Genomic DNA, 10,371 nt, shown 5'->3' with positions numbered 1-10,371 from the left:
AATTTTCTAAGAGGCCTTTTGAATGAAAACCCTTGCTTATCAGGATTCCAGTCAAGATGGCAGCATAGGTAAATGTGGTATTTGCCTCCTCCCACACCACATCAATATTACAACTAAACTGCAGAATAACCATCATTCAGAAGCCCCTGAAATCTAGCTGAAGGGAAGTCCTACAACTAAGAATATAAAGAAGGAGCCAAATTGAGACTGGTAGGAGGGGCAGAGTCATGGAATGGGCTGGTCTCAAATGGCAGATAAAAATTGGGAGAGATCTCCCTGCTGGTGTAGCTTGAGTTGGTTGAGTGTTGTCTCATGCACCAAGAAGTTGCCAGTTCAATTCCCAGTCAGGGCACATGTCTAGGTTGCAGGCTTGATCCTCAGTGTGGTGGGTGTAAGAGGAAGCCAATTGATGATTCTCTCTCTCTCTCTTTAAATTTTTTTTTAAAAAGTTGAATTCAGAGAGAAAGGGAGAGGGGGAGAGAGATAGAAACATCAATGACGAGAAAGAATCGTTGATTGGCTGCCTCCTACACACCCCACACTGGGGTTCAAGCCCACAACCCAGGCATGTGTTCTTGTCCAGAATCAAATCCAGGACCTTTCAGTTCACAGGCTGATACGATAGCCACTGAGCCAAACTGGCTAGGGCTTAATTATTCTCTTTTACTTATGTTTCTATCTTTCTCTCCCTTCCACTGTATAAAAATTAAAAAAACAAACATATTTTTAAAACTGAGGGATATCTCAGTTGCAGAGGTTCACCCTGAGGAGCGAGGGGTCCCAGCCCCATACCAGACTCCCCTTTCTAATATTCCAGTGCCAGGAAGAGAAGTCCCTATTAACTCCTGGCTGCAAAAACAGCAAGGATTATGGTTGAGTGAGATGAAGGGCTGCTGGAGTTCCAGGATGTTCCTCTTAAAGGGTCCGCAAATGAACTTATTCAGATTCACTTTCTTTGAGCTCCAGCACGAGGGTAGCTTGAAAGGCACCAGGGACATACAGAGAGGAACTGAAGTGTGAGTGAGAGCTGAAGGGGTAGCTTTCTCCCAGACATAAGTGTTGGTGGAGGTCATTGTCCTTTTTTGGATCCTTTCTCTAATAGAGCTAGCAGGTGGGAGCCATATCTGCATCTCCATCAACCTGGCTCACACTCTGCCTCACTGTGGTAATTGATTCCCTGAGGCCCTGCCCCACAAACTTGCAGGCCCACCTAAGATGTTTCCAGTGTATTTTCCATATAAATAGCCTGCCATGCTTTAGATTCTACTAAAATCTCTCAAACAAGCAACATCTGGCCTTGGCCTATACCTCTTGTTAAGTGGCCCCTAGGCTGGCATTAGCAGCAGCCAACCTTGGTTCACAGTTTGGCCTCTACTGGGTACCTCCAATCCTAGCACAAGTAGTGGCCATCTGCATATCACTTTGTAGCTCATGCCAAAGTGGTCCTGGGCAGAACACAGGCAGTGGCTGACCTTGCCTTGTTCCTCCTGGGAGGCCCCAGAACCTGGTGTACCTGGTGTACAGCTTCAGACCATGTTGAAGTATCACACAACGATCTCCACAAGTAACACACTCAAGAGGCAAACTCAGTGGGCACCAGAGCCCCACTGAAGAAAGTCCTTCTCTGTGGGGTGAGCCCTTGCACAGTTGATTCTTCATGGTGGTCATGCCAGTCCTTGCAACTGACAGACCTTGGGAGAAATCCCTTCCATTGACATGCCAATAGCAATCAAAGCTCAACTACAATAGGAGGATGTACACTGCCCACACTGGGATGTGTGTGACATGCACAGGTCAGATAAATGGGGAGGCTGTGCTACTGGACCTGATAGGACACCTACTACATTAAGATACTCTATCAAGCCTAGGGGATGTAGCAGCTCTACCTAATACATTGAAACAAACACAGGGAGGCTGCCAAAATGAGGAGACAAAAAAATGCCTCAAATGTCAACTATAATTGAAAATTTAAAAATTGATATTTAAAAAAAGAAAGAACTCATTTTCCCTTATACTTAAAAAAATAAAAGGTAACAAGATGGAGGATGCTTGCAGGAAAAAAAAAAAAAAAAAAAAAAAAAAAAAAAAAAAAAAAAAAGAAAGAAATAGAAATAGAAATGCTTATCTTTTTTTTAGACCAGAGATTTTATCCTAAAATAAGCTATGTATTTTATTTAATTCACAAGAATATCTTGATAGCTATAGTCATCAAATAGCCATTTGACTTAAATAGATATGAATTGGAACCTTTAATAAGCCTGTTTTGAAGTTATAGTCCTTGTTCAATAATTGTAAGGAAATAATCAAGGCAGAAATTCCATTATGATGGCATCGGGTATGTGGCATTTTAATGTCAATCTCCATTTTCAAATGAGCCTGTGGATTAAAAGATACTATCTTTAAAGTACACTTCTTTTCTCCTTTCATAAAAATTCATGAATTAAGAAATGAGAAGTATGGATATAATTGTGCTGGACAGACCAATAAATCATTTAGACAAAAGTCTTAGTCACATTTGGATGACTTTCGACTTAACGTTTAGCTGTCTTTGCCTTACTGATCAGAAATCAAGTTATTTCTGGCATTTTTGTCATGAAAGCAGGGTTTTTATATAGTCATCAGATTCTTCACTGCAGGTGAGGGGCTTGTCAGTAATGAATGAAGTGATCTGTAACAAAGACGCATAAAACGTGAAGAAAAAAGGTACGTCTACTTGACCTGGTGCAGCAGCAGCAGCAGCAGCAGCAGCAGCAGCAGTTTATCATGGTCAGGCTGGCAGAGCGCATGCTGGCAGTGGGCACTGGAAGAGATGTATACAGTGTCATTTCCGGGGGCTTTTAAGAAGCCAGTCAATTCCTTATGCTGAATTCCCAGAAGTGCTCATTTTCTCCTTAATATAGGCACATAGTTCAGAATGAGAAAAGAAACCCCCAAGTGGCCTTTGTTTTTTAGGAAGGAAATAATTATGAATTTTTGGTCGGGGTCTTATGCTATACAACTTGTGTTAAAGACAGGAGATAAATATAAAATAAAGCTCATTTCATTTTCCTTCATTACAAATCAATCAACCAACCAACCAACCTTGTTTATCAACTCCAGTTGGGTTGAATCTTAGAGAAGGCAAATCAGATTTGGGTTGCTTTACATAAACCCCAGAGGTGTTCACTGCTTACCTCTGGAATGGACACAGGTATGTGGGGAAGAGTCCAGGTGAGGGCAAGGGTACAACATGTTAGCTTTCCCTGGGTCATTTTTGATGGAGTAATTTCTTTGAAGTATTGCACAATCTCAGACCCCCCAGATATGATTTCTGAATTAGCTATAATTTTTAAATCACACTGCTAATGCTATTCCTCCCTTCATACAGAGAATTGACCATAGTGCTTATACAACATTACCACAGAACCTTGAAGAATCAAAGGTGATTTCATAGGGAGCGCTGTTTTACCTTCAGAGGGGTTTTGTAAGGGGCTGGTCTGGAAGGTCTCCCTTACTCCCTGTTCTCCCCTCACTTTGCAGGGATAGGCGACAGAATCTTGGAATCCATAATTTCATAAAGTGGGACTTGAAGAAGACCCATAAACAGTGACCAAGAGCACTATTGCACATTTCCTAAGGCTGCAATGCTTTGCAGCATCAAACTCACTGGTACAAGGGTTCAGTGTGAGAGACAGTACATAGGCTGGTGAACTTTTTAAAAAATGTATTTATTTATTTATTTATTTATTTATTTATTTATTTACAGACAGGAAGAGAGAGGAATAGAGAGTTAGAAACATTGGTCAGCTGCTTCCCTACACACCTTCTACTGGGGATGTGCCCGCAACCATGCCCTTGATCAAAATTGAACCTGGGACCTTTCAGTCTGCAGGCCGATGCTCTATTCACTTAGCCAAACCGGTTGGTAAACTTTTCAAAACTATATTTGTATTGATTTCAGAGATGAAGGGAGAGGGAGAGAGAGATAGAAATATTAATGACGAGAGAGAACCATTGATTGGCTGCCTCCTGCTTGCCCCACAGTGGGGACTGAGCCCACAGCTTGGGCATGTACAATGACTGTAATCGAACCATGATTTCTGTCAACCACTGAGCAACACTGGCTGGGCTAGGTAAACTTTAAGGTAAACTTTTTTGTCAACAATTAGTAGTTTAAAGCCCCTCACAGTGCCTAATATGGTTCAAAGGAAAGTTAGATTTTTGGCTCATACTTGTTCCCAGTAGATTTCCCACCTGCAACTTATAAAAGCATCTTCTGTATAAGATCAAGGGTTTTAAAGTGGTTTTTGATCCAGGATGGTAATGCCTTGATAATCCTAGGGAAAACATTGAGAATTTTTTTCTCTATTAAGTTTATAGGAAAGCTTTAAATGAAATCCCATTAGATATAATTTCCTGGAAGGTAGGGGGCTATTTTTATTTTTATTTTTGTATTCTTCTTCCTGTCCTTTCCCCACATTTTTTGTATATTATTGGTACTAATAAATGATAATAAATAAACACAGCTAACTTTTTTTGAGTGCTTGTTTAATGGCAAATATGTTATATAAAACCTCTAACTAAGTCTTCCCAGTAACTCTGAGAGGTAAATGATATTATTCAGTTTTACAGATGGGACTACTGAGGCTCAGTGAAGTTAAATAACTTCTTCAAGGCCAAACAATTAGTAAGCGGCAGAAACAAGAGTCAGCCTCTGTTTAAGTGATTATAAAACATTTGTTCTTAATTCACCTCATGTATCTCAAATGGTTCCAAGAATATCTTCTTTAGAATAATGAAGTGCTGCCCAGCCAGCTTGGCTCAGTGGTTGGGTGCTGACCTATGAACCAGGAGGTCACAGTTCGATTCCAGGTCAGAATACATGCCCAGGTTGAGGGTTCTATCCCTAATTTGGAGCATGCAGGAGGCAGCTGATCAGTGATTCTCTCTCATCATTGATGTTTCTCTCTCCATTCCTCTATGAAATTAATAAAAAATATATTTTTAAAAGAATAATGAAGTGCAGTAGGCAATTTGTAGAAATGCATATTTCTGGGTTCTACTCTCACAAGATTCTGACTCAGTTGGTTAGGTGTGGCCCCCAGGAGTCTGAATTCTCACAGTCACATGATGAATTGTTGAATTGCCTGGCAGATCAACCGGCTTTCTTGGTGAGTAAGTTGACAAATCTTCATCTCATGAGGCTATTGTTGGGACACCCAAAAGTGGTTCAGACGTTCAAGCTGAGCCTTTCCTTAGCAACTAAAAGAGTTCTTGTGTAGTGCAATCACTCATTTCACTTCAGTCTCTTATGAGGCAAGTAGCTTCACCTGTTTACTGAAGTGGGGCCCATATTACCCAGAATTAATATATAATCACATACAAAACCCTTGGGATGTGTCAAGAAGTTCCTCATACCCTCTATCACTGTAAATTGTGCTCTTGTATGTTTTCTCAAGTGTGGCACTTACGTCAGCCTTAAACTGTTAATTCTGCTCCAATTTATAAAGGTGTTGGTTCAAATTCTCAGGTAATGTGGGTTTCTTCCTTCCACTGAGTTCTTAAGAAATAATTTCAGACTTTGAGCAAAAGAAGGAAAGGTTGAGGTTTTTTTCTGATCTCCCACCTGTCATGTGTCTCATGGAGGAGAATGGCTGTACTTGTCTGTTCCAATAGGGGGCATTTACCTTTTCAGAGACTGTGAATGCCATTGGTTGACAGCTCTAGTTACTCCTTTTAATTTTTTTTTAAACTGTGAAATGTGTCATGTACATAAAAGAGTGTATAAAATGTGTTGTGTATAGCCGAAGAATAATAAACTGAACACTCATCTATATTGCTTGCAACGTTAAGCCATAAATCATGATCAGACCTTTGAGGCTTGGTATCTGTACCTCTCTGGTGACATTCCCAGTATTCCTTACTCCCAGAGGTGTCTTCCTTTGGTAATTTTGGTGTTAATCATTCCTTAATATTTCTAATATGTTACCACTTGCCTATGAATCAAGTTGTTTGATATTTTATAGTAGTGTCTTATGACAGAGGTCACTAGCATAGACGCAACAGCCAAACTTCCTGAATTCTCATCTCACTTGTCATACCAGTTGAGCAATACTGGGAAAATATCTTCTCTCTGCCTTGCTTTCCACATCTGTGAAATGGGAGGAATAATAGTTCCTACCTTACAGAGTTGTTGTGACAAGTAAATGAGTTCATGTTGCAAGCCTTTATAACAGGATCTTATACATAATAAATACTATAACAATGCTATCATTTACATTAAGCTGATACCTATCTTTCTGTACTTCTCAGATTCTGTAGTGAAAGATTAAAAAAATTTCCAATCCACTGTGGATTGATACTTTTGTAAAATATAATAACATTGAGTAACTAGAAAAATTAATAAAAAAAAAAGACATACAAAATTCAAACTGCAATGTTTTATTGTTAGAGTAGACAGAAATAAAATTGCAGTGTCAAATTGCTATGTTTTTAAAAGATTACTTTCCATTTCTGTACTTACTTGTCACAAACTGGTAGCAACCAGCTTGTGGACAGCCACCAGCTCACAGACACACTCTGAGTTGCCCTGCTCTGGATTTATGCATGCTGTATTTTGCCTCATCCTGTAAGAGACCCATTCCTTTGTTAGAAAATAAGGTTTGGCTGTTTTTTGTTGGGTGGTTCTTTTCTTCGCCTGGCTGATTTTCACTTGCTAGAAACAAATGATTAAAAAAATAAACAAACATACTAAATGCTGATTTTCACCAGAGATGAGTTTTCTTTTCTTTGTTTTTTAAATCAAAAAGTAATCTCTGGCGTAGAGTCTTCCTCATAAAGACAAGCAGGTATAGGAGAAATGCAGATTTGCATTTTGATTTTTCTGACTCAGAAATAAGACACGCACACACTTCTAATTTTCTGAGTCTTGAATTTGATTGCAAGATCTTTGAAGCACTATATCTTCTTCTGCTCCCTCACCTCTTCCCAGCAGTGCCTTGGGTTCCTTAGATATAGTGGGTATGCACAAGGCAGCTGAGAGACCCAGGAATATTAGGAGGTTGAACCATCTGAGCTGGCCAACATTCTACCATTTTTAATGATAAAAAGACCATCTCATATGGTCTCATCTATTTATGTGTCCAGGTTTGAACCATTTCATTTGGGACCTTTTCCCCAATCCTTTCCTGGGAATGGAATCCTCCCATTTCTAGGAGTTCACTGAAGTTTCAAGTCCTGGGTAGGGAAGGATGGCCTGGTGATCTCATCTTGCCTCGGCATCCTAGCTTTTCACAGTTGCTACCATAACCTAGGTCCAAGGAGTGACTTTTCCATCACCCCAGGCACCTGTCAAGGAAGAATCTGTTATACCAGTTGGTATATGAATACATCCTGGCTGATGTGGAAACTGTAAGAGAAAAAATTACTCATGATATTTGTTAGAGATGGCAAGGGAGCCTTTATTCAAATGAGCTACTACGATGGAGTTTCACAGTAGAAGAGAGACGTTGGGCTCAACTCCAAATACAACAAGGAAAAGTGAGGATTTATAGACAACGAGCAGGGTGAAATTCAGTGGGTGAAAAATTACTAAGGGGAGACATCAGAAATAGCTTGATTCTTGTTAAATAAACTCAAAAGGATTCTTATTGAAGGCAGGCCAGGGGGACCCTGTATCACCTGGAGGATGGAGGGGGATGAGGAAATGGATCAGATATTGAGGCTGATAATGTATTGAGAGTGGAGAGTCACTCAAAACAGACTTAGCAGAATTCTTATTGAGACTGGACTCTATAAGGACAGAGATGGAAGCCCAAGGTTGGACCAAGTTGAGCAGAGGACTCAGAGGAGCCTGAGTGCAGTTTGGTTAAGGGAAGAATCTTTGTCAGGACATAACTATTGCTGGTCAAAGTCAGAACTGGGTTCTTTTTCCAGATTTCATGTGTGAATTTTCAGCTTTGGTCATTCTGTCTCCTAAATACATTTCTATAGTGATCCAAGCACATCTATGCTTGATTAAAATCGGGATTCAAACCAGACAGTAGTTCAGAGTTTCTTCTGAGCCAGAAAATTTATTTATTTTTAAATTATCTTTTTTTTCAAGGTTGTAATTTTATTTTACTGAATTTATTGCGGTGACATTGGTTAATAAAATTATGTAGGTTTTAGGTGTACAATTCTATACCACATCATCTGTATATTATATTGTGTGTTTACCACCCCAAGTCAAGTCTCCTTCCATCACCATTTATCCCCTCTTTACCTTCTTCTTTCTCCACCCATTTTTAAACTATTAATGCTCAAAGAAGACTAGGGGTCAGAGGCTGTGTCCATCTGATGTAAAAATAGCTGTATTTTTGTTTGTTTTGCTTTGTTAATACTCACCCGAGGATATTTTCCCCCAAAGATTTTTAGAGAGAGTGAAAGGGAGGGAGGAGGGGAGGGAAAGAGAGAGAGATCAATTGGTTGCCTCCTTCACACACCCTGACTGGGTTTGGTGATCGAACCTGCAAACCAAGTACTAGCCCCGGACTGGGAATCAAACCTACTACCCTTCAGTGCACCAGCTGATGCTCTAATCACTTAGCAACAAGGACCAGGGCATAACTGTTGTTAATTCTAACAACTGATTAGTTCTGTGGAGAAAAGAATCAGAAAGGCTATTATAATTTTAGTCAAAAATAGTAAATCTATTGACTTACTAGGTTAACATGTGTGTTTTCTGGAAAGCCCCAAGAGATGAATTTTTATTGTCATCTCCTCTGAAAGAAGGAACCTGTCAGTTTCTGCCTGCTGAAATCTGCCTTACAAAATTCCTGCCTGCCACTGGCCTCAAACTGAGAAACAAGCTGCCAGGGGCTGTCACAGGTTACTGAGCCTGTGGGCTTGAGTGAGCAGAAGCATGGTCACTCCATGGTAACCCAAACCTCTCTCCTTCATGAACCTTCCAGACACACAGTTGCTCAGGCTTGTACACAGCTATGTTCATAGAGACACACGCATGTAGACACAAACACAGAGGTCACCCACAAACCTACACAGGCCCACATGCACCCCATATGTATTGCCATACAGCCCACTGCTAATAGAATGGGAGTACAGACAGGAAGATGGGTAAATTCAGTCTCAGCTTAATTAGTAGACAGTATCTCAAATGGGGTCAGGATCAGGGAAACAAACACAAAGAATGGTGCAATTCAGAAAAGTGTCCAGAGGGATAAATTAGCAGGTAGAGCAAGAAGCAGGCTGAAGATCAATATGAGAAAATAACTAGGTGTGTGTGTGTGTGTGTGTGTGTGTGTGTGTGTGTGTGTGTCCATGAGAATAATTCGGTGGTATTTTGGTCTGGTCTAATGTAGCTGTGTGACTTTGGGGCAGTCACTTTACCTCTCTGGGTCTGTTTTTCCATCTGTAAAAGATGAGCATCAGAATAGCATGGTAGCTCTCAAACTTCAGCTTCAGTCCTAATCACCTGGAAGGCTTATTAGAGGAGATTGCTGGGCAGCACCTCAGAGTTTCTGACTCAGTCTATGTGAGGTAGGGCTCCATTATTTGCATTTCTAACAAGGTTCCAGGTGATGCTACTGCTACTGGTCTGAGGACCACAGGAGTAAAGGAACTCTCTGCTCCTTATTAGGCCTGAAATTTTATAACTGTGGGCAGACATTGGGACTAAACATAACTTTAGGTTACTGCAGTTCTTACCAAAAGGTGATTTTGCCCTGCAAAGCCCATTTGGCAATGTCTGGAGACATTTCCCTTTTTAAAAATATATTTTTATTGATTTTAGAGAGGGAGAGCGAGAGGGAGATTAGAAACATCAATGATGAGAGAGAATTATTGATTAGCTGCCTTCTGCACGTCCCACCCTGGGAATGGAGCCCACAACCTGGGCATGTGCCCTTACAGGGAATTGAACTATGGCATCCTGCTCCATAGGTCAACGCTCAACCACTGAGCCACCATGGGGGGTGGAGACATTTCGATAATCTCGAATCAGGATGTGTTGTTACTAGCATCTTGAAAGTAGAGGCCAGAGATACTGTTAAACATCCTACAATGCATAGGACAGCCCCACAACAAAGGATTATCTGCTTTATAACAGTAGCTGAGGTTGAGGAACCCTGTTTTGAATGACCCAGTCCAGCTAGATTCAATTTTGTATGAGAATGGTGGTGAGATTGACATTGACTTTTCAGTTCCCAGAAGGAAAAGGTCCACAGAAACTACGTTGCCTTCAGTGAAGCTTCAGTTTGCTCCTTGATCTGGGACCTCACTCAAAGCTTAGCAGGACATCTGTGACTCTTGGGAGGCTTGCAGCAGATCTCATATCCCAGGGAAGCTGCCCAACAAAGGGCAAGGGCTGGCTCCCCGCAGGGCACATTCCCAAAG

The sequence above is a fragment of the Pipistrellus hanaki genome (assembly GCF_964339955.1).
Source record: "Pipistrellus hanaki genome assembly, chromosome: 5".
Taxonomy (NCBI): Eukaryota; Metazoa; Chordata; class Mammalia; order Chiroptera; family Vespertilionidae; genus Pipistrellus; species Pipistrellus hanaki.
The sequence above is the reverse complement of the archived record's forward strand: the minus strand, read 5'-3'. Positions refer to the sequence as shown.